This window comes from Onychostoma macrolepis, chromosome 01, assembly GCF_012432095.1.
Source record: "Onychostoma macrolepis isolate SWU-2019 chromosome 01, ASM1243209v1, whole genome shotgun sequence".
Classification (NCBI taxonomy): Eukaryota; Metazoa; Chordata; class Actinopteri; order Cypriniformes; family Cyprinidae; genus Onychostoma; species Onychostoma macrolepis.
The window spans coordinates 43638942-43665264 of record NC_081155.1 but is presented as its reverse complement, the minus strand read 5'-3'; the positions used below and the strand labels follow the sequence as shown (position 1 = coordinate 43665264).

At 34.6% G+C, this 26323-nt stretch overlaps 1 protein-coding gene across 3 annotated transcripts in view; it reads right to left on the bottom strand.

Moving 5' to 3' along the window:
* Nucleotides 1-26323, bottom strand: part of gpc5a (glypican 5a) — a 236929-nt gene that overhangs the window by 168093 nt on the left and 42513 nt on the right. The window lies entirely within an intron of this gene.

The window sequence follows — 26323 nt, the reverse complement described above, 5'->3', positions numbered from 1 at the left end:
GTCTTTAAAGTTGTTCAAATTAAGTTCTTAGCAATGCATATTACTAATCAAAAATGAAGTTGTGATACATTTACGGTAAGAAATTTACAAAATATATCCGTGGAGCATGATCTTTACTTAATATCCTAATGATTTTTGGCAAAAAAGAAAAATCGACAATTTTGACCCATACAATGTATTTTTGGCTATTGCTACAAATATACCCCAGCGACTTAAGACTGCTTTTGTGGTCCAGGGTCACATATTATATCATATCATATATCATATTATTAATAGGGATGCAAAGGAGTGGAACATTTCCAAAACAGTACAAAAAAATTACAAAAATAAATGACATCCGTAATATATAATATAATATAATATAATATAATATAATATAATATAATATAATATAATATAATATAATATAATATAATTTACATTTTATTTAGAGAACAATCTGTGTTTTCATCATTTTTATCTGCTACTTTTTTAACAAAATATTATGTAGATTTTATTGTTGACTCTTTACCTATGAAAATCCTTCATAAAGATTTGTTTTAGAAATAGAGTCTTGTTTGGTTTGATATAGATGTGCCTAGAAATTAATAAAACATAAACTGTCACATTTTAATACACTACAGTTTAAAAGTGTTGGTCAGAAGGTCATAGTAAAGACAGTTCTAATGTTACAGAATGTTCCTTTCAACATTCTATTCATCAAATAATACTGAAATAAAATTAATCATTGTTTCAAAAAAAGCAGCTGCACAACTGTTTTCAACACTCATAATAATCAGAAATGTTTCTTGAGCAGAAAATCAGCATATTAGAATGATTTCTGAAGGCTGAAAATTCAGCTTTGATCACAGCAATAAATTTACAATATTCAAATAGAAAACAGTTATTTTGCAATAATATTTCACATTTGTACAGTTTTTACTGTATTTTTGATCAAATAAATGCAGCCTTGGTGAGCAGAAGAGACTTTCAAAAACAGTAAAAAGTCCCAAACTTTTGAACAGTATAGTCTACCTTTGACATTTGCATAAAAATGTCATAAATCTAGTGGCATTCTTGCAATATTCTCTCTAGTTAGTGCTTTGAGCGTGTAAAAGCCCACACCACAGAAACGAGTCCCAGGCCCTTTGAAAGCAGCGGAGGAGAGAATGGCTCTCCCTGCAGGCGAACCCAATATGAAATGCTTTTTTATCTGTGTGCAACAAGATCTAAAGAGCTTCCTCAGTCCAGAGAGAGAGAGAGAGAGAGAGAGAGAGAGAGAGAGAAATAAAAAAAGTGGATAACAAGACGCAGAGAACTTGAAGATACAAGGGTGCAATTATGCCTTGAAGCACTCTCCACATCTCTGCGTTCAAAGAGTGCATTGAAAGATCATCTGTCTTTTTTATTATTCCCTATTATCTCTGTTTATGATGCCCAAAATCATCTTTGTGCACATTCTCGAAACACTCAGTGTTAATTCATATGTGATGTATAAACAACAATAACTCATTATGCTGGAAATGACTCATGGTTATTCTAGTTTTAATGGCCTTTCTTCCGTTGGTTTTAATTCTGTTTGCGGTTTCTTGGGAAAAAAAAAAAAAGATTGTACATCATAAGAAATATATTTTGTGAATATATACACATTAACACATTTTAATGCAAAGTCTTATAAATGATAGTCAAAAATAATAATAATAAAAAAATATCTGAAAAACTAAGTACTGTAAAAGAACTTCTATAAAAATAAAAAATAAAAACTCCAGGGATTTTAAGACATTCTCTTAAAAAACTATTTTATTCTAGTAATTTATTTATTTATTTTTGGTGAAATTATGAAGTAATAAAAACTACTGTTCATAGGTTTAAGGTCAGTAAGATCTTTTTAAACAAATTAATAATTTTATTCAGCAAGGCATGTATTCAATTTATCAGGACTTTTATATTATTACAAAAGTAATTATTTAAAATAAATGCAGTTCTATCAAAATCTATCTATATATATATATATATATATATATATATATAATATAAACAGTTTTCAATATTGATAAGAAGAAATGTTTCTTGAGCAGCAGATCAGCATATTAGAATGATTTCTGAAGGATCATGTGACACTGAAGACTGGAGTAATGATGCTGAAAATCAGCATAGCATCAGAGGAATGAATTACATTTTATAATATATGTACATAGTAGGGCTGGGCGATATGAGCAAAAATTCATATCTCTGTATTTTTTGGCTGATTTGCGGTATACGGTATACATCTCTGTATTTTCTACGCTTTTGTATTTGGATTAAAAGAAATAAGCAAATAAATAAACAAAGTGAATGTAACCATATATTATGTTTAAAAAAATAGTTAAAATGACATTCTAACATTGTAACATTGCAATCTAAAAACAAAAAAGATACTTTTAAAGCAAACGTTAAAAATGAAAATAATAAAAAAAGCACAGACTAAATAGGCTGTTTTGATTACCCCATTACAGTCACTTTAGCTAGTGCTATCATACAAATACACTCTCACTTGTAGGTTTAAAATTCTACATATGACACATTTATTGTCCAACTACAAATATTTCAGCAAAATGCATATTTTAGTCAGAATGATTGTGCTCCTAATACACTGAGCGTCTGTTTGGCGCGCATGCGCGCGGCGGCGCTCGTTCAATGAAGTCTGAAGTTTAGCGGAGAATCTCAAAGCAGAAGGCTCACGCACTTCTGACAGCAAAATGGAAATATTTCCATGGCTTTCTAACATTTAAAGATGGAGAATACACCAGTGACATGTAAGTTATGCATTTAGGAAAACAGCACAACTCAAACACGTTAAACAGCGCGAGTCTCTGTCAGCGGCACACGCAGCCTTTCTGTCAGAGCCGTTTTAAACAAACTAAAAACTCGTAAGATATAGAAGCCTATTAGTTTAAAGCCTATTAATTTAAAGCCCTTCATATAAAATTTGTCATGCGTTTAGAACCAGTTGTATTATGCACTTTCTCCGCAGTAGCTCAGTCTGTGTCCTCCGCTGCATTTTCAGATGCGCTCCTTTTCAAACTACTGTATATCGATATGAACGGTATTGCCTCATATCGTATCGCTTATAAAGAATATATTGATATATCGTACAAACTCGATATACCGCCCAGCCCTAGCACATAGAAACCAGCTATTTTAAATTGTAATAATATTTTACCATATAACTGTTTTTATTGTATTTTTCATCAAATAAATGCAGCCTTAATGAGCAGAGGACAAACAAATCTTACCAACCCCAAACTTTTGAATGGCAGTTTATATATTTAAATATCGCCAAAAGAGATTTCAAACTAGTATGATTGAGGCCAACAATATTTTTGGATTAAATCCTTCAGATCTGATGTCATCCAATAAAGTATAATAAACACATTTTACAATCTGAGGACCAACTGGGATGATATTTCTACAATGCAGGCCTTCTCCGTGAAGGATGAGGAAGACAGACTGAGAGGAAGACTAAAGAAGGGCCAGATAAGCAGAAATAACCCGATGCAGGTTACAGTATCAGCGCGGCAGGACGTCCAATTTCCTGCTGAAGTCTTTTTGTCTGTGAATGAAGTATGACTTGCAGAGTTAGCAATATCCTCGCTGTGCTTTTTATGAGCCCTGAGAAATACCTGAAGGACAAGAGAACCTCAGCCGGCACCGAACAACCTCCTGTGTCTCCTTGTTAATGCCTGAACAATTCATCTAAGTGGAAATACTGTAAAATGAGTCTCAGTTTCTCCCAAGGTTTCCCCCTCATTATACCAAAACCTCTTTGTAAGTCCCCCACCCCCTTTATAAGACTACTATGGAACAAAGTGTATTGTATTAATACTGTATTAACAATTAAACGGAAGAGCATTATTAGTGGGTGCATTTTTCAAATGTTTTGTTGTCTGTGTCTGTCTGTCTGAGAGCCAAGATATTTTTTTTTTTTAAATGCGTAAACATTTATATGGCATATATAACATTTTTATACAGCATGCAACTATTTTTTTTTTTAAATTGAACAAATTTGTATTTTCATTTATATATAAAAAAAAGTTTAAATATAGCTTACATAAAAATACAAATATTTATTCAGAATTGTATTTAATTTATTTTATATTTATGCTATATATGATTTACAGTATTATGATAATTTGACAAAAACGTATAAAGAATGTTATATTATGTTAAATTAATAAATAATAATACATTTAAAAAAATTATAAAATTTTGACAGATAAACAAGATGATTAGATAGATAGATAGATAGATAGATAGATAGATAGATAGATAGATAGATAGATAGATAGATAGATAGATAGATAGATAGATAGATAGATAGATAGATAGATAGAGAGAGATTCAGACCATCATTCTTTCTTTACACCCCGCCAGTAACTCAACGAATCCAACTTTTCTCTTTGGCACTTGAGAAGTGTTACTGTTGGACCCTGATTGTAGATTTGCACACATTACACTGCTGGCATGTTATCCATGGCATGATTCTTTTTAGCTAAGTGTCTGACTGCAGTTTAGATTTGCTACGGAGATGTGTCGGGATAGGACGGGTAAGGGCGACTGGGTCCGAATCAAGCAGAAGGGCGAGAGGTTGCCCTAAAACCACCGTACAGGGAAACATGTCTGTCTGAGAGCCGAGCGCATCATGTGCCTATCATGGGTTGTGGTGTAAGTGTGTGATGAGGCAGAGAAAGACAGATCTGAGAGAGAGAGGGTGTTTTTTGTTTCTTTAAAGAACATTAATGTCATATTATTCTTTACATGCAACAACTGCATCTCTATCCTTAAGAACCTCCACTCTTCAAAATAAAGGTCCCAAAAAGTGGTTTTGCCTTAAAACCATCAATACCAACAATTAACTTTTATTTTAAGAGTCAATCTTTCCGTTACACTAAAGGTTCTTCACGGTGAAGAAATGCTATTTAGATTAATACAAGCGTTCCTCACACCAAGGGAAAAATAGCAATCTGGGAACCAAACATGGTTTGTTCATGGAACCACTGATGACAATAAATAAACCTTTAATTCAAGAATGTACTACTCCAAACTAGTCTCCTCGTGGTGGCAAAGACAAAAAGAGCAGAAATGTGCGGGTGTCGGGCAGTGATTTGTGTGAGAGGATTAGACGCATTCGATACGTTTGGTCTTGGCCGACTACTGAGGGTTCACAGGGATTAGACACAGCTGATTAAGAGCTGGCCGGCTGAGGGAGGTCACCGGAGATTGTTTACCACCGAGCGTTAATGAATCCTCCTTACTAGACCGCAGAAAGACAGTGTGTCTGAGCATGTGTGTGTATAAAGATTGACGTCTTTAGGAGCTAAACGGGAAGATTAGTGAGTTCACTGACTGGAGGTGACTAGAGTAGAACCCATTATATGCTCCGTGGCTATTTGTCTCATTTAGTGGCTCGTTACGCGCTGTAGTCATGGAGAAGCAAACTCGCAGGACACGCTGAGAGGCTAGTTCCAAGAAATTCATTGCACTCGTGGTTAATCCAGAGTCAAAACCTCAAGCGACCACCCTTAAAAAGGTGCCATGGTTTCCCACACTCTTTGGCCAATGAGTTTCTGTGAGTTTTCAGGTCATTTTAGACATTTCCAGTCACATGTAGGTTCCCCTTATGTAGATGTTTCACATACTAAGAAAGAAAGAAAGTTTTATTTTATTATTTTATATAGAAACAAATTGATTCTATATCTAAATATTTTTTTTATAAGATCTATAATGGGGGTACTATTTGCAAAAGGAAGATTTCAACTACTGTAAAATAAAATTAAGATTTATTTTAGGGTTTTTTTTTTAGTTTCAGGTTATATTTACAGGTTTTTATAAATTATAAAAAAAAAAATTAGATCTATAATATCTATTTTTTTTTTTAAGATCTATAACTAGAGTACGTATTGTTGACATTTATAAATAAATAACAGTAACACAGCAATTTATATATGAGTGAATATTTGAGAAATAAACATAACTTTAATTAAATTACATTTAAATTCTATTTTTTTAATTTTGTTGACTTTTGGAGGTTTAAAAACCCCATTATCTTTAGGTTTTCTATTACCACAGGAAACTTGGAACATGTCGAAAAAAGGTATCTTTTTTCTTATATAATATTAGATAACAGGATAAGCATAACAGGATATCTTCTTAATTAACACCAGTGACTCCATCCATTCCTTTGCCTTCATCTTACACGTTCGCTTTCCCGAGGCAAACTATTAGCATGACAGCAGGATAACTGAGACTGAGAGACCTTGAACGTTTGCCCTGAAGCCTGGCCGATGGCTCCAACATTTTCTGCTGATGGCTCTACGAGGGGACGCCTCAGGGAAACCCCCAAAGAGTTACGGGAGAGATCAAACCAAATCGTGACAAAAGTGCTGTCTCATCAGAACTGAGACGAAGAAAGCGTGGAGAGCACACCTGCGATTCATGATGGGTAAAGCCCTGGCATTTCCTTCATTCGGAGCAAGAGGAGGACAGGAAAGGCAGAAGGGAGAGGAGATTCGTGTCACCTCAGATTGGAACCATATGAATGCTTCATAGCGGGACGCTAGACAAGAAAAGCCCATGAGGAAGACTGAAGGACGGCTATGCTACGCTGAGTTTCAGCAACTTCAGCAGGAAGCATCTCGAGCGTGAATATCACAGGGCTATTTTTCATTAGCTATCCGCTGGGAGCCGTACAAAACACCACAACTATTTACTAAACAGCATTCTTATTCTTTCTGCGTGGTTCGATATAAATCAGGACCACATTAAGAGTTGGCATCACTGATGAGCCCAACTGTGAAATTAAAGTTTGCCAACTTTTAACTATTAAATAAGAATCTGGGGATTTATTTAAAGACCCAATGAAATAAAAATGTAAGTTTTATAACATTTATTCCATATATTCTAGCTCCAAGGCCATTTATGTGCTAGTGTACTAAAGCTGACAATAGCATGGGCGTTTGTATGATATATATATATATATATATATATATATCAGTCAAAAGTTTGGAGTCTCTTCTGCTCATTAAGGCTGTATTTATTCGATCAAAAATACAGGGAAAAAAACAGTAATATTGTGAAATCTTATTGCAAATTCTAATATTGGTTTCCTATTTTAATATACTTTAAAATAGAATTGAAGAATGAAGATACATTTTTCTCATGTTATTTGTATGTTAAGTTTTTTTTCCCTACATTTTTGCTATGTCACACCACAGGACACAGTCCAATTTGTATTTGTCAACTACCCATATATATATACACACTGTATATATGTAAAATCAAATGATAGATTACTATATTTTATTATATTAATATTATTCCAGACAGAATGTTACTCAGCAACAATCATTTTTTTATTGGCAGAACTTCAATCATCCCAGTTTTTCAGACTCTCACTGACAGTCTTATTATATGATTCACACAATTCAAGCTCTAATGGGCTTTATACAACACACTCATTCACTGAGGTTTCAAGGGTCATTAAAAACCCCTTGATGTTTTCTGACAAGCATCCGCATTTATACATATTTCCAACCACAAATTGGGACAAGATTGAGAAGAACGACATGACTGTGTGTGAGTTTCACTTCACCACGCGTGCTGTGCCATTACTGAAAGTTAGCAAACAAGGGGAGGAGGAAATAACGTTTGTGTTTTGAGCTGGGAAAAATTAATCTCAAATCAAGAAATAAATGAGAGGACATGCTATTTTGTGAATATAGTCTAAGCAAGTCAGTTACAGTTAGAAACTGCTGACATACCTAACTACTTAAAAAATAGTTCTACCAAAAATGAAAATTTGCTTAATATTTACTCACCTTCAGGCCATCCAAGATCTAGATAAGTTTGTTTCTTCATCAGATTTGGAGAAACGTAGCATCTGCAGTGAATGGGTGCCGTCAGAATGAGAGTCCAAATAGCTGATAAAAACATCACAATAATCCACACCACTCCAGTCCATCAGTTAACGTCTTGTGAAGCCAAAAACTGTGTGTTTCTAAAAAACAAATCCATCATTAAGGTGCTTTTTTTAACTTCAAACCGTTAATTGCTTAAAATAAGAGTCCTCCGTCCATAATTTTGCTTCCTCCAATCAAAAAGTAGTTTAATCTGAATCGGGAGAGACATATGCACACATCAAACACCATAAAAACAGACCAAAACATTTCTAAACAAACACGTCAACGGATTTTGATGTGAGAGACAATAGGGGATGAACTTTTTCTCTGGAGGAAGTGTCATTATGGATTATGGACTCATATTTTAGCTGGAAGAGATGATTTGAAGTTAAAAACAGATTTGTTTCTTACAAATATGCAGCTTTTAGCTTCACAAGGCATTAACTGATGGACTGGAGTGGTGTGGATTATTGTGATGCTTTTATCAGCTGTTTGTACTCTCATTCTGACGGCACCCATTCACTGCAGAGGATCCAGTGGTGAGCAAGTGATACAATGCTACATTTCTCTAAATTAACTATTCCTTTAAATAAAAAAATTTAAATTCAAATTAAAAATTATGCGTGAAATCAAGCTTAGCATAGTTAACCTGCTTGCATTAATTATGTTTTGGCTCACACTTTATATTAGGTGGCCTTAACTACCGTATTGACCCTAATATAAGACAATGTTTTTTTCTTGGAAATACATCTGAAAAAAATGCGGTTGTCTTATATTCAGGGTCTAGACTTTGACATGTCAATAATACACCCACAACAATAGGTGACGCCAAAAATGCATAAAATGAGTGTGCCATGAAATATGTAATGTAGCCTAATGTGTGTTGTAATGATCGCGAGTGAAAACAAAAGAAAAAGAAAAGCTTACAGCAGCATGAGTCGTGACTGTCATGTTAGCCTGATGGGAACAAACTTCCTCTGTAAGTCATTTTAAAACAGAAGACAGTACCCAGATTTGAAGACTACAATAAGATTTCACTTCTACTGTTATTAAAATTTTGGTAGGCTACTATGAGATGGATAGCCTAAATATTATATAATTCAGATGGGCTACCTATTTTTATGGTATATCAAACGGTGTATATTTTTCAATGTCATTGTTGGTACATTTTACCAGTATTTACCATACTTTCAAAAGAAAAAATCAAATATGAAAAATTTGCAATATGAAAATAATTTAAGAAAAAATGTGTTTTACAGAAAATAAATTAATTAATTAAGAAAAAAAAAAAAAGATTTGGTTTTCAAAAAGCCTTTTTCCCAAAGGTACATCTGGGAAAAGGGGGTCGTCTTATAATTAGGGTCGTCTTATATCCGGGTCAATACGGTACTATGTACTTACATCAAAAAATAAGTACTATGTACTTATTGTGTTCATACTTTATTGCAAAACACTTTTGCTGCTATTGAGGTGTGATATGGGTGAGGTTAGGGACAGGTTTGGTGGTATGGGTAGGTTTAAGGGTGGCTTAAGGTGTAAGGGATGGGTCAATAGTATAATTATAAATGTAATTATAAATTACTTACAGAAGTAATTACATATACTGTAGGTATTTTTTAAAATATAAGTACAATGTAAAAACATGTATGTACACAATAAGTGCATTGTACCAAATGATTAATTTAAATGCAAGTACACAGAGGTTAAGGCCACCTAATATAAAGTGGGACCATGGTTTGTACTATTCTTACAAATTAGTCATCTGCTCATCATGAAACTGTCTGGGTTCTTGTACTTCTGCCTCTTAATGCAAGAGATAGATTTTGTCAAGTGCTGTTTTGATCTTCTAATGCAGAGTGCACATCCCAAACGGGACTGATCTTTACAGGTGGCCTTTAGTGGAAGAACAATGCATCAATGCTCAGACTGGCGCATGAATACTGCATGAGCTGCCCTGATGCATTGTTCATCAGATAAAGGGCACAACCACAGCAAAGACACCAAATATCTTTACTCCGAGCTCTCCTACAGACAGCTGACGTGATGTTTGTAAGGCCTCGCGACCCGGCAGGTTAATGCTACTGTGACGAGGACCTTCAAAGGACATAAAGAGATTTCGTAAATACCGCAAAACCAGGTGGAAACTTGATTTTTTATTTGCAAACAACATGTGAGCTCTTAATAGAACAGTTGGCTATTGAAGATCAGGCCTGTGGTTTTAACGTCAAAGGAAAGAAACGTTACAAGACAAGCGAGGTTATTGGTTTTTCTTTGCTCGACAACTTGTTTTACAACGTGTTTAATCAACAAAACAGCATTCACAACTTATTTTACTGTATGCAATCTGATGCATTTACATGTGAACAATACAGGAGGAGACTTAGGAGACTTGATTTTATGCATTAGGATTAATTGGATCTTAAAATGTTAATTTTAAGAGCCAATTAAGTTGCATTTGTAAAATCAGTCAAAATAATTAAAAATGGCTTTTTATTTATTTATACATTTATTTGCTTGCTTGATTATTTTTTTTTTGTTATGCACTGAATGTGTACTATTTTTTTATAAACTGGGTTTTATATTTAATCTTGTGTTATTTTTACTTGTTCTCATATGAAGAACTTCATATTGTTATCATATCTTGCTTATTGTAATGTATGTTATTTTACAACACATTGAGCTCCATTTCTTGTATGAAAGGTGCTATACAAATAGCATTACTATTATTATTATTAGAGTTAAAAACTATGTAACAAGGACGTTTTTAAATAAACGTATTAAACTTATTAAATTTATTAACTTAAAAAATTATTAAGTAAAAATAAGTAAATTAAAAATATGAAAAACAACTATAATTATCACAATTAAATGGTTTAAAAGTTGTTTTCCTTTAGACTAATTGTGCACAACAAATTGTTCACAATATGACAAGGAATGTGCATTAGGAAAGTAAAGATGGTTAATTCTGATTTGTTGACTTTTATGTCGAATTAAGTAAACATAACAGACAGACGGGCCTTGTTGCAGCTTTTCTCTTAACGACAACTTGTTTTACAACTCTTAATATAAATAACTCGAGTCAACCACTTTCACATACGCATCCACGTCCTGCAACATTCAATTAGCCGCAGTGACGTACAACCCTATCCGAGACGCATTGTTCTCGCAGCTGTTTCGCCTGACATCTTTGTCCATCGTGGCACAATCAGGAATGCATTTCATCCTATTTGGTGCGGCTCCTCCCTCTCGTATGAATCTGCTCGGCTGCTAAAAGGCTTTCCCAGACCCCATTCTCATCCCTCGACCCATAATTGCAGCATTACTCATTTTCAATAATGCTAAGTAATCCACTTAGCCATGACAGCATATTATTTAATTCAGCTATGAAGCATGGCGCAGCACGGCTTGCAGGACTATAGGTTTCTGAGGTGGTCTTGAGTTCTGTTGGTGGGAGATGACGCCGTGATATGAAATTGCTATGCTACACGCAACCATGTGTAAAATAAATACATTTTATTTATTTTACAAAATTAAAATGTACTGAGTATTTAGGGTTAACTACTGGAAAAGGGTTACATGACCTAATTAATATTGATGAGCGTATCTGGTGTTCCCCCAATTTTCATATTTCCTACATCCTGTTAAAGACGAAATTTAAATTTAAATTTAAGAAAAACATAAATTCAATAAAAACAGTTTCATATTCAAATAATAAAAAAAAAAACATAAAAAATAGTATTTGTGGAAAAAAAATTCACAAATACTAACCTGTTTGGAAATGATATCTGAAAAACTAAAAAATAAATAAACTATTTTAAAATTAATAATCTTTCTGATGTAAATAGTTTCACCTTTTGATTTTGAAAAATTTCCTAACATATATTCATTATAGAGGAGAAGTTAAAATGTTAATGGCTCAAATTAGACAGCCCAAAACATTCACAATTCATCACTAATAAATTACATATAAAAGAAAATAATAATTGTACATTTTTGTAATAAAATGTGTAAGAAAAATGTAAATGAAAATGAATTTAAAATGAACTATCAAAATTTTAAAAAGAAAACTTAAACTTATTTAAATTTAAATATCTGAAATATTGTCAACTCGTCAACTGGTTCTGGCAGAGCCAAGCTTATATGGCAAACACGAGTGAGCCTGACGATGCTCTGATTAACGAGGCGTCACTAAAGGTGCTTCTGTAATCGCCTGACCTGAAACCAGAGCTCTAGCGTGAAGAAAGAAGCAGCTTTGTACGGCTCGCCTGCTACGTTTGTTTGAGTTGGACCAACACTTGTTCGCTGGCAGCGCTTCTGTTTGCTTCTCTCACAAGGGTTCGACTGCAGAGAAGCTTTTGGCACGGAGTTTCCTTCACAACCTCTGCAAACACGGCTGCAAATACGCCATCCTAACTGAAGTGAAAAAAAAGAACGGGATAACAGAAAGGTGGCATGGGTTTTATTTGGACTGCAGTGAAAAACTCACATGCGTCTGATGATGAAATGCTGGTACCTTTCACCCCTATTAAGTGCAGCGGATGGCGTACATGTTGGCGCTTTTATAGGGGCCGGGGTTACGTCTGGGACAGGCGCTTTCATAAGCCGTGTTACATCAGTGTCTGATTTATATGAGGCATGAATTGCAATAAGTGAACCTGTGGGCAAAGCAAATGATTTAAGCCCAGGTAGGATCACATGTCAGTGTTAAAGAGTTTAGGTCACCATAATGGTCCAATATGAAAATAAATAAATATAAGCTAAAATAGAAAAAGAAGAAAGAAGCGGCGGGGTGGGGGTGGGGGGTTAATGTTATTAACACATAGGTTGTGGCTTATATATATATATATATATATATATATAAGCAAAGCATAAACAGAAAACAATAAAATAAAACATTCTGAATTAAACTAAAATTCACAAATACTAACCTGTTTGATAATGACACCTAAAAACTAAACAACTAAAAAATACATCATTATACATCAATCATTACTTATTTCTGACGTAAATATTTATTTATTTATTTTTATAAAATCCTAATATAAATTCATTATAGATCGGAAATTGAAATAAAACGGCAAAGCAAATTATTCAATCGCAGGTAGGATCACATGTTAGTGTTACAGAGTTTAGTTTACCAAAATGTTTATTTGAAAAAATACTCAATGAATCGCAAAACATTAAAAATAGCAAAACGGAAAAATAAAAATATTTATTTATTTAAAAATCATTTTTAAAATATATTTAAAATGTTTTATATTTAAATTATTGTACTATATTTCAATCTATATTTTCAAATATTAAAATATTGGCACTAAACATTTGTCCACCAGGGGGAGTTGCATGTGCTTGCATATCTAATGAATATTGATGTTTAGTTGTGTTTTCAGAGGAGCATCTGAGCAAACCCCTAAGCCTAAGTATTAAACGGTGGTGCATAACTCATAACTTTACGCTCCAGAAATTAATGATTCCTCAAATACTTACTTTACTGATCAGATGCACCATTTTCACTCTCCGGATCACAAAACATGTGAAATAATAAATCCCCCAGACTTCTCTACACATCAGAAAATCACTTGATTTGTTATCTTGCACATTACCACATCCCCAAATGAGTCAATTGTATGCATATTTGCATAATGCAGTTATTTATATATGAGGAGTAATGACATAAGCAATATTTACAAACAAGTGGATTTTATTAAATATTTTGTCTACATGACTCTACCGACTCTTTGTAGTTTAAAGGCCAGTATTTCAAGACAGAATGTCGTAAAAGTTCTAAAAACAGAAACACAAGAGCTTTTAAAAGAATAATTGCACAAAAATAAAAATTCTGTCATCATTTACTCTCCTTGGAAGTACTTTTCTCACACAAAGACTTGAAATAAAGCGTGCAAGATGTTTCATAAGGGTTTTGAATGACATGAGATGAAGCAAATGATGACAGTTTTCATTTTTGGGTGAAATGCTTCTTTCCTTCAAAGGCAGAATCCAAACAGGATCTCTAAGATTCGTCACAGACACCAAAAAGTCATTCTGAGTGAGAAAGAAGCTCCCCTAAGTCAAGTCCGCCCACACACCAAGGCATCAAATCATTGTCGCTATTGATTTTCTCCCATCATAACAGATCAGCGCTGTGGCACCAATTAGCGGCCAGTGAGTGCCGTGTTATAAGGTCACAAACTCACTGCTGCTCTCGCCCACCAGCAAAACTGGGCACCGAGCCATCAACAACGCACCCACACACACCTAACCAGCATTTGATCGCTCAGAGCTTGCTCTTTCTGTGAGACTGGAGTATTTCCATTAAGAGTGTATTTCATTTAAAGGGACAGTTCAGCCAAAAATGAAATTTGATGTTAATTTACTCACTCTTAGGCCACCCGAGATAAAGTAACAATAATAATAGTGCAATAATAGTAACAGTTGAAATAGAATTCGGTATTTATAGCATATACCATTTAGCTGTAAATTGTTTTATTTATACTGTTAATTCACAAATTACCTCAAACGCCATACGTAGCGCAGCACGGCAAAATACAACAGAACACAATACATTATAATCAGTGACGCTGTCTACACTGGATGCGGTGCGGCATGACAAATCCCGACAGTAAACTGCCTTGTTTTATTTATGACGTGCTGACACCAAAGTTGAAATGATTTTTAATGGTCGCTTTGTCACGTTCAGTGTAGACAGACTTGAGCTGTTGCGGTACGGCGCATTAAGTGTTAAATGGGCGAGCACTTCGTATCTCAAGAGCCGTTTCCAGTTGCTATTTGCGAGAGGAGGCCAGCGAAGACCCGCTTGCTTGGTGGTGGAATAATGAGGCGAGATACCTGGCCACGGTTGCTTAAAATGCATTTGTGCAACAAGCACACCATCTGAACGCGTGTTCAGTGCGGCTGGAGACATCGTAACGCATGAAGTCCTCCCTTAAACTGGACAATATCAACATGTTTGTTTTTCTGTCAAAGAATTTTAAATCTAACATTATACAAAAGCCAAGGTAGGCTTAAGCATTAGTGTTTACGTTCTAATTGTTATCAGGCCAACACAGATTTTCCAGCATGTGATTGAAGTTGTTACTAATTATTTAGGCTACTTTCTTATTTAACTATTACTTCTTTGATAGCCTAGTGTTTTGCAGGCTGCGTGTTGCCGTGTTCACTGACTGAAGTGCTAAAATAAACACGCACGTCTGTTAATAGATGTTTGAGCTGCGGTGGCAGATTTTTACTGCAGTGGTAAAAATCTGCCACCGTCACAGCCATAACAGGGAACACAAAATGAATCCTCATGGCTCCTGGTGATATATTGAGGTCTTATGAAGAGAAACGATCGGTCTGTGCAAGAAACTGAACATTATCTACAACTTTATTACCTGTGATTCAGAGCCTCGATCCAGAGCAAACGGTTCAGAGTGATGTCTGGTTCACAAACAAATCATTGTTTTGAACTGGTTCTTTTTGGTGATCTAGTTGAATCAATTCACCAAATCGCACTGAACCATCTGAAACGGTTCAAGGCTTACTCATTCAAACGGTTAAAGTTAATCATTCAAAACTCCCTTTTCAAACTCACTTTCAATTGAGATATTTGAAAATTTGGGGAAAAAGGGAAAATATACCACCAGTAGGTAGCAGCAAATCACTGCATGAGTGAGTCATTGAGTCATTCATTCAACCGATTAGTTCAAACAGCTGATTGATTCAATAACGAAACACCGCCGTGTGTTGCTCAGAGGCGCAAAAGTGTTCTGCTGTGGCTTTGTTTGATACCGTTTTAGCTGAAGAAACAGAGCAAAAATGTAAGCCAAATAATATTAACTTCTTGTTCATTGGACTGTTTTATAAAATAAATATCACATTTGCAATCGTGCTGATATTTGGAGAAAAAACTGTACTCTTTGTGATACACTGAAAAAAAATGCTACTTTTTTTTTTTTAAGGTAAGTGGTTGCAAACAATTTATTTTAGCTACATTTAAATAAACAAATTTAGTTGCAAGTTAGTCAACTAAATTTGTTTATTTAAATGTAGCTAAAATAAATTGATTGCAACCACTTACCTTAAAAAAAAAATAGTAAATTAAATTAATAATTTTTTTCAGTTTATTAACTAGACTACATCAGATGATATAAACATAAAAGATATATAAAAGTCATATGGGGCAAAAGTCAAATGCTGGCATATCTGATCCTGTGATAAATTAAGTCATTCAACAGTCACTGAACTGGATAGATTGAATGTTTTTATGGCTTCTCATAGTTTATGTAAAAAGGTGAGCTGTTAAAGACTAGTTTATTCACTTTATATGCTTTAGACATGTAAAACATCTGTGTTTCACATCACTATTGGGTGCTTTAATAATATATTTGCATATACAGTATGTTACATCATTGCATGATCATGTAAACTAACTAGTAAATTGAACCGGTTCACAGAAATGAACTGTTCAAAAGAACCAGTTCACGGGAAAGAATCGTACTTCCCCATTTGCCTGAGGCTTATAAAGTTGTAAATAATGTTCAGTTTCTTGCACAGATCGATCGTTTCACTTCATAAGACCTCAATATATCATCAGGAGCCACGAGTATTAATTTTGTGTTCCCTGTATATGCTTTTTTGACTCTCATAGAGACGGCAGCCATTGACTTTCATTTTATGAAATCACCAAGGACCATGTTTTTAGCTAAAAATCTTCTTTACTGTTTTACTCAAGAGGAAAGTCACCGATATCTTAAATGGCCTGAGGGAGCATTTTCATTTTTCCGTGAACTATCCCTTTAAGTATCAACTTTGTCTCAGATGTTTCTCCTGAATTTCCTCCTAAAACAGTCTGTGGTGCTTCTTTCCTACAGATCTCAAGCTCTGTTTGGAAACCAAGCAGAACATGTTTTAATGAACAAAGGGAGTAAAAGAATTAAACGAGTAAATTAGTCTCATACTTGTTTGGTTTGACATCTGATGGGAGGAATTCACAGCTATCAATGGCGTGATTGTGCGGTGATGCTGCTGTGAAATTCGATAAGCGAGAAGGGCCTCGTGCGACAGCTTCGTTTCTGACAACTTCTGCTTACATTGGGATTGCTACAAAAAATAAGCGTACTGTGGAACTATTGTCAAAACATGTTTGAAAAATGAAGTTGAAAATTTCCCCCATATGAAGCACATTGCTCATTCTAATCAAAGCACGGTCAGATCCATAAATCTCCTCGCGTGGATGTGTGTGATCTACAGCTGGAGGTGTTTGTGTGTACATCAAATCACTGCAGTACCCTGGAAATGCCATGATTTTTGGACATTACATGGCGTGCTCTCAGCAATACGACAGTATGTAGACGGTCCAATCGAATCACTTGGTTTACACCCATCAATATCAAAAAGATGTAGCACCTTGATTTCAAATATTAAAATTCACCAGATTCTGCAAAAACAATAAATATTATTTCTGCAATGTAATATAAAAATAATATAATATAGCATAAAATAACAATATAACATAACATAACATAATATAATATAATATATCACCCACCACTATTTACCATATAAACACCATGGTATACGCAAAAAAAATAAAAAAAATACATAATAATAATAATATGCATACTCAGTATTCAGTTCACCAGATTACCCAACATAGGCATAAATATTATATATATCACACACGCCTACTTGCTGTACTGTACAGAACCATGTAAATCCTATGAAATATATATTTTAAAAATTATAATTATTAAGCATTTAATTCACCAGATTCTGATTAAACATATTTCTGCAACAAAATATAAAATGAATATTATAAAGAAATATTTTAATATAATTAAAAACTTGATAATATAATCATTTAAATATTTCTTATTATATTACATATAATAAATATTTCTCCATCAAAATATATATTAAATAATTTAAATTATGATAAGAAATATTTTAAAATATAATAATTAAAATAATATAATATATAATGCAATTTAATATATTTTATATAGATTGTTTTTCAAAACAGCCATCCCCACTTTAACAAATCCATTCTTCAGGCAACAAAATAAATTATAGATATATAATATAAAATAATTATAATATAATATAATATAATATAATATAATATAATATATAATAATTTGTCAATCACCAACCCCTACCTTCTGTACAGTACTATATAAATGCCATAATTTATTAAACATTTTTAAAGTACATCATAGTTATTCATTATTCATTTTAAGAATTTGATTCACAAGATTCTCCAAAAATAGGCATAAATATTTATGTAAAAATTTGTTCATATAAATTATTTTATAACTAATATAATTAAAATATTATAATAAAAAATATATATAATCATTAATAATAGCATTATTTGGGTCAAATTACCCATCCCTACTCACTGTACGGTACCATATAAATACCAATGTTTAAAAAATATATAGATATGATATAAATATAGTATAGTGCAACCATACAGTTTTAGGGCATATGCCAAAACACAATAATATATATCACGCATGTTGTCATCATTACTCCATGTTAGATTGCCAGTGCATAAAAACAAATAACCCGCTGTGCACCGACATGACTTAAAAGTGTGCCAATGTATCAAAACTAGAGCATAAAATGCGTCGGAGATGATTTTTCTGAGTTAATGTGACATTTGACTCTGAAACTCTCCGAGTATTAAAGTACCAAAGCCGTGACTCACTTTGTGACTCATACAAACCAGACGCTCAAATATACGATGTTGTGGTACACAAGTATATGATACAAACAGAAAAATATGGTGCAATTCTGACTCACACAGAAGGGCAAACAAAGAGTGCTGTGCCCAGACATGCTGTAGCTTTGGTGTCACCTTCCCAAAGCCTCCAGCTCCTTTCCATTTCTCTCCCCTAAAACAGCAGCCCAACAAAGGCAACAGAGGAGCGAGGAGACAATAGTGTCTATTCTCTTTCTTTCTTTCTCTTCGGCTCACTGTGAGAGCAGACATGCCGCCTGTCACAATGCCACTTCGGTCTTGCCAATCTCCACGTCGCCATGTGAACTGTTCAAAAGAACCAGTTCACGGAAAGAATCGTACTTCCCCATTTGCCTGAGGCTTATAAAGTTGTAAATAATGTTCAGTTTCTTGCACAGATCGATCGTTTCACTTCATAAGACCTCAATATATCATCAGGAGCCACAGTATTAATTTTGTGTTCCCTGTATATGCTTTTTGACTCTCATAGAGACGGCAGCCATTGACTTTCATTTTATGAAATCACCAAGGACCATGTTTTTAGCTAAAATCTTCTTTACTGTTTTACTCAAGAGGAAAGTCACCGATATCTTAAATGGCCTGAGGGAGCATTTTCATTTTTCCGTGAACTATCCCTTTAAGTATCAACTTTGTCTCAGATGTTTCTCCTGAATTTCCTCCTAAAACAGTCTGTGGTGCTTCTTTCCTACAGATCTCAAGCTCTGTTTGGAAACCAAGCAGAACATGTTTTAATGAACAAAGGGAGTAAAAGAATTAAACGAGTAAATTAGTCTCATACTTGTTTGGTTTGACATCTGATGGGAGGGGAATTCACAGCTATCAATGGCGTGATTGTGCGGTGATGCTGCTGTGAAATTCGATAAGCGAGAAGGGCCTCGTGCGACAGCTTCGTTTCTGACAACTTCTGCTTACATTGGGATTGCTACAAAAAATAAGCGTACTGTGGAACTATTGTCAAAACATGTTTGAAAAATGAAGTTGAAAATTTCCCCCATATGAAGCACATTGCTCATTCTAATCAAAGCACGGTCAGATCCATAAATCTCCTCGCGTGGATGTGTGTGATCTACAGCTGGAGGTGTTTGTGTGTACATCAAATCACTGCAGTACCCTGGAAATGCCATGATTTTTGGACATTACATGGCGTGCTCTCAGCAATACGACAGTATGTAGACGGTCCAATCGAATCACTTGGTTTACACCCATCAATATCAAAAAAGATGTAGCACCTTGATTTCAAATATTAAAATTCACCAGATTCTGCAAAAAACAATAAATATTATTTCTGCAATGTAATATAAAAAAATAATATAATATAGCATAAAATAACAATATAACATAACATAACATAATATAATATAATATATCACCCACCACTATTTACCATATAAACACCATGGTATACGCAAAAAATAAAAAAATACATAATAATAATAATATGCATACTCAGTATTCAGTTCACCAGATTACCCAACATAGGCATAAATATTATATATATCACACACGCCTACTTGCTGTACTGTACAGAACCATGTAAATCCTATGAAATATATATTTTAAAAATTATAATTATTAAGCATTTAATTCACCAGATTCTGATTAAACATATTTCTGCAACAAAATATAAAATGAATATTATAAAGAAATATTTTAATATAATTAAAAACTTGATAATATAATCATTTAAATATTTCTTATTATATTACATATAATAAATATTTCTCCATCAAAATATATATTAAATAATTTAAATTATGATAAGAAATATTTTAAAATATAATAATTAAAATAATATAATATATAATGCAATTTAATATATTTTATATAGATTGTTTTTCAAAACAGCCATCCCCACTTTAACAAATCCATTCTTCAGGCAACAAAATAAATTATAGATATATAATATAAAATAATTATAATATAATATAATATAATATAATATAATATATAATAATTTGTCAATCACCAACCCCTACCTTCTGTACAGTACTATATAAATGCCATAATTTATTAAACATTTTTAAAGTACATCATAGTTATTCATTATTCATTTTAAGAATTTGATTCACAAGATTCTCCAAAAATAGGCATAAATATTTATGTAAAAATTTGTTCATATAAATTATTTTATAACTAATATAATTAAAATATTATAATAAAAAAAAATATATAATCATTAATAATAGCATTATTTGGGTCAAATTACCCATCCCTACACTGTATTCCCGAACAGTATAACCTACTTATTAAAAATAAGTAAACTGCACTCAAAACTGCAAAAAAGTTAATTCAACTTTAAACTTTTAGGTGTGTTCAACGTTTTGGCCGTTTTAACTACCAAAAACTCAAATAAAATAAGTAAAACAGACTTAATCTTATAGCCTCATCTTCGCCTGTTGGTGGCGATAATGAGCTTTATTGCGTTCCAATATTCCAATTAAACAAAGAAGAGTTTCTACTCCGTGCACTTTATTTGCCTATTTTAAAACATACTAGGTTAAATCTCTCCAAAACAGAACGAGTCAACAGGTAGACTATCATGCCATGTCAGTTTATTTAATGTTTTACACAAATGACTTGTAAATTCGTTTTACTCTGTTGTTAATTTTTCATCTGAAAATGAGCGCTCGGATTTGAACTTGAAGCCTCGTCAACTGGTGAGTTTTGCGTTTATCTCCAACTGTGAACAATAGACCTCAGATTGGTTATGTCCATAGTAATAATGTCGATAATAATATAATCGTTCTTACTACGTGATGTTCTCGGTGTAAAACAAAGATAAGTGATTTCATTGTAAACACAAAAGTGCATTTAACAAAGTTTTAAAATACTTGTTGTTTTGCCATCCGAACTCGTCCTACAAAATGGCTGTTAAAACCACTGTTGCGAGTTATCTGAGCGACTTTATCCGCTTGAACGAGCATTTTAATATCTTTACTTTTTTTTTTTTAAACACAAGTTTGCAAAATTCACGAATCTGCGGCCGATTGGACACTGCTGTTACACGCAAAAAGTCACCAGTTAACGTGAAAACCAGAAAACCCGCCAAGTCACACAGGATTCGTCGCTTCAGTGTGGTTCTGTGGAATCTTTCATCATCTTCATTGCTTCTGTGGTTGCTGCAGGTTTTTTATCAGCTATTATCTGGTAAGTACTTTATAAAATCATTTTAGAAAATATTTCAAGTACTGTGCATCATAATGTGATGGTATATTCATCAAACTGAAACGAGTTACTTGTTGCATATGTAGCTAATAGACCTAATAAAACGATCAGATACGCTTTACACTGCAATGTTATTTGTAGTGTGATTAACTAAATTTAAACAATATAGGGACAGTATTGATATATGCACGAATTAAATCCTAGCAGATGTGTAGAATTAAATTAGCTGTAATTGAAGTCAAATGTTCCCTATTCTGAAATTGTTGTAACGCTATGTCTTTGACGTGTCTCTGCCTCACTATTAATGTTTTTGTTGTCTTTTTCTACACAGTTTAAAGTTTGACACCAGAGCAAATGTGCAAAACTTACATTTTGGAATTTGGGGCTGGAGATACATTTGTAAGACTAACTTTAACTCCAACTGATTTCAGAAGTTGGCATAGCTCAGTGTGTTCTCATTTTCAATGTGTGGTCTTTTTCATGATTTGGATTTGAGTGATGGATTGGAAGTGCAGGTTATGCGATTCCTCCTCACCTACCCGAGCAGGGTTACTTAGGCATTATGGTTTGCATCATAGCCATTTTTCAAAGGTTAGCCCTTTACCATGTCTCTACGACTCATGCATTTGCACATTTGTTTCATTTAATGCGCAAAAAATTCATGTGTCACGATTTCATAATGAGAAGGATAAGATACAGTCATGTGAGGAAATCCAATTGGTGTACACATGTCCTTTATGTGGCTTCAAGCTACCTTTTTCAGAGAAAAATCTATTTGGTCATTTAAGAGGACATTTGAGAAGTCATGAAATGGTAACATGTCCGTATAAGAATTGTAGGTATACCACAAATGTCTACACCACTTTTAATTCCCACAAAAACAGGGCCCATGGAGTAGATGTTAATTTAGATTGTTTGGATCTTTTTGAGGATGTAGTTGCTGCAGATGATGGCGGTTCTGCAGTTGTGGAGCCTCAGTATGAGGATCCTGCTCAATCTGAGAGTACAGACATATTGGATGTTGTTGATGATATACAGTGTGACACAGGCCAATTAAAAGCGCAGCTACAACGCAATTTAGCCTCTCTGTTTTTGAAGATGCAGGCTATACTTCATATTTCAGATACAGCTGCGCAGGAAATTGTAGAACATTTGTGTCAGCTGTTTTCTTTGTCGAGACCTCTGCTGAGAGAAGCAGTTAATGATGTATTACAGAGACATTGCAATACTGTGAGTGTAGCTGCTCTTGATGAAATTGTTAGCGTTGTTATGGACAATAATGTTTTTGTCAGTGCAACTGCTAAAGGAGCAGAGTTATCCTCAAAGAAGCGACGAAAAACCTTTATTGAAAGTAACTACCCAGTGGTTATGCCGTATCAGTATGTTGTAGCACCTGGGCGCACAGCTGTTTACGTCCCTATACTTCCAATGATTCAGTTGTTGTTTAAACATACTGATGTACTTGTCAGAATTCAAGAATCACATTCTTCACAATCCAGTCAATACACAAATCATCGAGATGGTTTGTATTTTCGAAAATAAGCTGTTGTCCGCATCTGAGGAGTTTAAATTGCCATTGCTGTTTTACATCGATGAGATAGAAGTTGCAAATCCATTAGGTACTTCAAGGAAAATACACAAAATCTGTTCGGTATACTGGGTACTGGCTGATCTACCTAGCAAATACCGTTCAGCTTTGCATGTAATACAGCTGGCAGTGCTGTGTAAAGTTCCTGATGTCCAGACATGTGGCTATGAAAGTGTGCTTGGCCCTTTAATGCAAGACATATGTACACTAGAACAAGATGGTGTGTTCATTGAGTCTCTTGGTCAATCTGTTAAAGGCACTGTTCTTTTGTTGCAGCAGATAATCTTGCAGCTCACGGATTGGCAGGCTTTGTACAGTCATTTCGTTCTGAGTATGTGTGCAGATTCTGTCTGGCAACTCAAGACCAGTTTAAATCGCAGGAAGTTGCTGAGGGTGAATTCAGTCTGAGAACTAAGGTAAGTCATGATCTGCATGTCCAGAATGTCTCAAGTAGAACTGGGGAAAGTATCTGTGGTGTGAAAGCAGACTGTGTTTTGAAACAAAAGCTGCAATATTTTCATCCCATCACTGGTTTCCCCGATATTCTTCATGACCTCCTTGAGGGTATTGTGCCAGTAGAATTGGCTTTATGCATTCAGGAAATGATTCGTCTGAAACACTTCACACTTGATTATTTGAACAGGAAAATTGAATCGTTCCCATATCAACATACAGATAAGGTTAATAAACCAAAACCAATTTCCAAAACTTATACCACAAAAATGACAATAGGTGGTAATGGGCATGAAAATGCTGCATTGCTTGGCTGCTTCCATTTATGGTTGGCAATGTAGTACCAGAGGGAGATGGTGCATGGGCAGTGCTATTGGAATTGAAAGACATTGTGGAGTTAGTGCTGTCTCCAACATTTACTGAAGAGATGATTCAGTATCTACAGAGTAAAATTAGGGACCACAGGCAAGGTCTTCTTGAAGTATTTCCAGCTTTTAAGCTTCGTCAAGCATCACTATATCGAACATTACCCTGAGTTGATCAGATGTTTTGGACCTCTTGTACATTTATGGACCATACGTTTTGAAGGCAAGCATCGCTTCTTCAAACGGGTTGTGCACGATACACAGAACTTTAAAAATGTGCTGAAGACGCTGGCAAGCAGACACCAGCATATGATGGCTTACCATCTAAGTGCGCCAGGGTTCTTCAAACCACATTTGCAGGCATCAACAGTGACATCTGTTTTAGTTTCAACACTACCTGAAGTGGCAATACAGTATATTAAACAGAAGACTGACAGTAACACTATATACTGTGCATCTACAATCACCATTGATGGGATGAATATTTCTACTGGGGAATTTGTTCCTTCTGGATTTGAAGCAGGGTTACCTCAGTTTTGTAAAATTGAGTCAATCCTCCTTGTGAATGGTCATGTGGCCTTCCTGTGCAGGGAGCACAAGTCCCATTATATTGAACATCTAAGAGCCTTTAATTTGTGTTTGGGTGACTTGTCTGTTAAAACAATAACAGATTTGAGTGACACATACCCCCTTTCTGCCTACAGCATAAAAGGCCAGTTGCTGTTGACACCAAAGCGATTTCTACCATTACAATAAGGTAAAGATTTTTACATGATCTGGAAATCGATGTCCAGCACATCTTGTTTGAAACTATTTGTTTAACTTGTCCTTTACCTTGTTTTGTTCTCCTAGATGGCGGAATCCCAGAAACTTGTACTGAGAGTTTACATTGCTCCTGACATTGCCCACAAGATGACCCTTTCTACACGCCCAAGTACAGTAGAAGAGTTGATTACAGTGATTAAAGAGAAATTCAGACCTCGTCTTGATTTTGATTTCAGCCTCCAATATGAAGACCCAGACTTTGGGGGGGAACTCTGCTTTCTAACAGACATTTCAGAACTGCCGGAGAAAGCTGTATTGAAAGTACACAGATCTGAGACTGAAGCCAGCTCAACTGCAACTTCAGACACCGAAATACTTCCTTATAACCCGGAACGCTCGCAAAGTTGGCCTGACGTGTTCCCAGTTCCTCGATTTTCATATGATGTCGAGTACAGGCTAGAAGCTGGAAATGCAATCTATGAAAACAGTGGAAAGTTCTTGAAATTAACAAAAGGCCAAAAACATGACATTCTCGAAAATATGGCCAAGGCAATGCACAGCTTTAAGGCTTACCCCAGCGACAAAGAAGTAGCTAAAGCTGCTGATGCTCTTGTTTCTCAGCACCCCTGCCTCAGAGAACCAGGAAGTCAATGTGGTTGGTATGGCTGGAAGACAAGTTTAAAGTTTAAGATGGGCAACTATCGCTTAAAACTCAGCAGATCTGGTTGTGAAGAGGTGGCTGTGAACTCAGGAAAGAGAAGCCAAAGTAACCAAGAGAGTGAGTGTCCTCACTCAAACATCAAAAAAGCTCGTCGAGCTGAGGTAAACTACCTACCCAATTTTCCAAAAGGAGAGAATGCTGAAAGCTTGGAAAAACAAAGATTGCAAATAATTGAGGAAGTGTCTAAGACCGAAAGAAACCATGGGCTGATAGAGAGACTCATGCAAAGTACCTTTGCTCTGCGTCATAAACAGATAGTGGTTGATAACCCATCACAACCAGTGAAGTCATTTTTGGAAAAGTGGCCTGCTCTTCGTTTGGAATCTCAGGTAATTTTCTCAGTTATTTTTTCCATTCCATATTCTTTTTTTTTTGGTGTGTGTGTGTTACTGTTGTTTTCTTGTTAAACATTAATGTTATGTGTTTGTATGCTTTCTTTCAGATTGCTGCAGAATTCCACAGAATTACTAATATCAGTTTGAAGAACAAGTTCTATGCAGAGCTGGACAAACATACCCTTCAATTGTTGGCTGTTTACAGGCAGAAGGCCGCCCGCACTGGCAAGGCAGCAGAAGCACTGAGAAG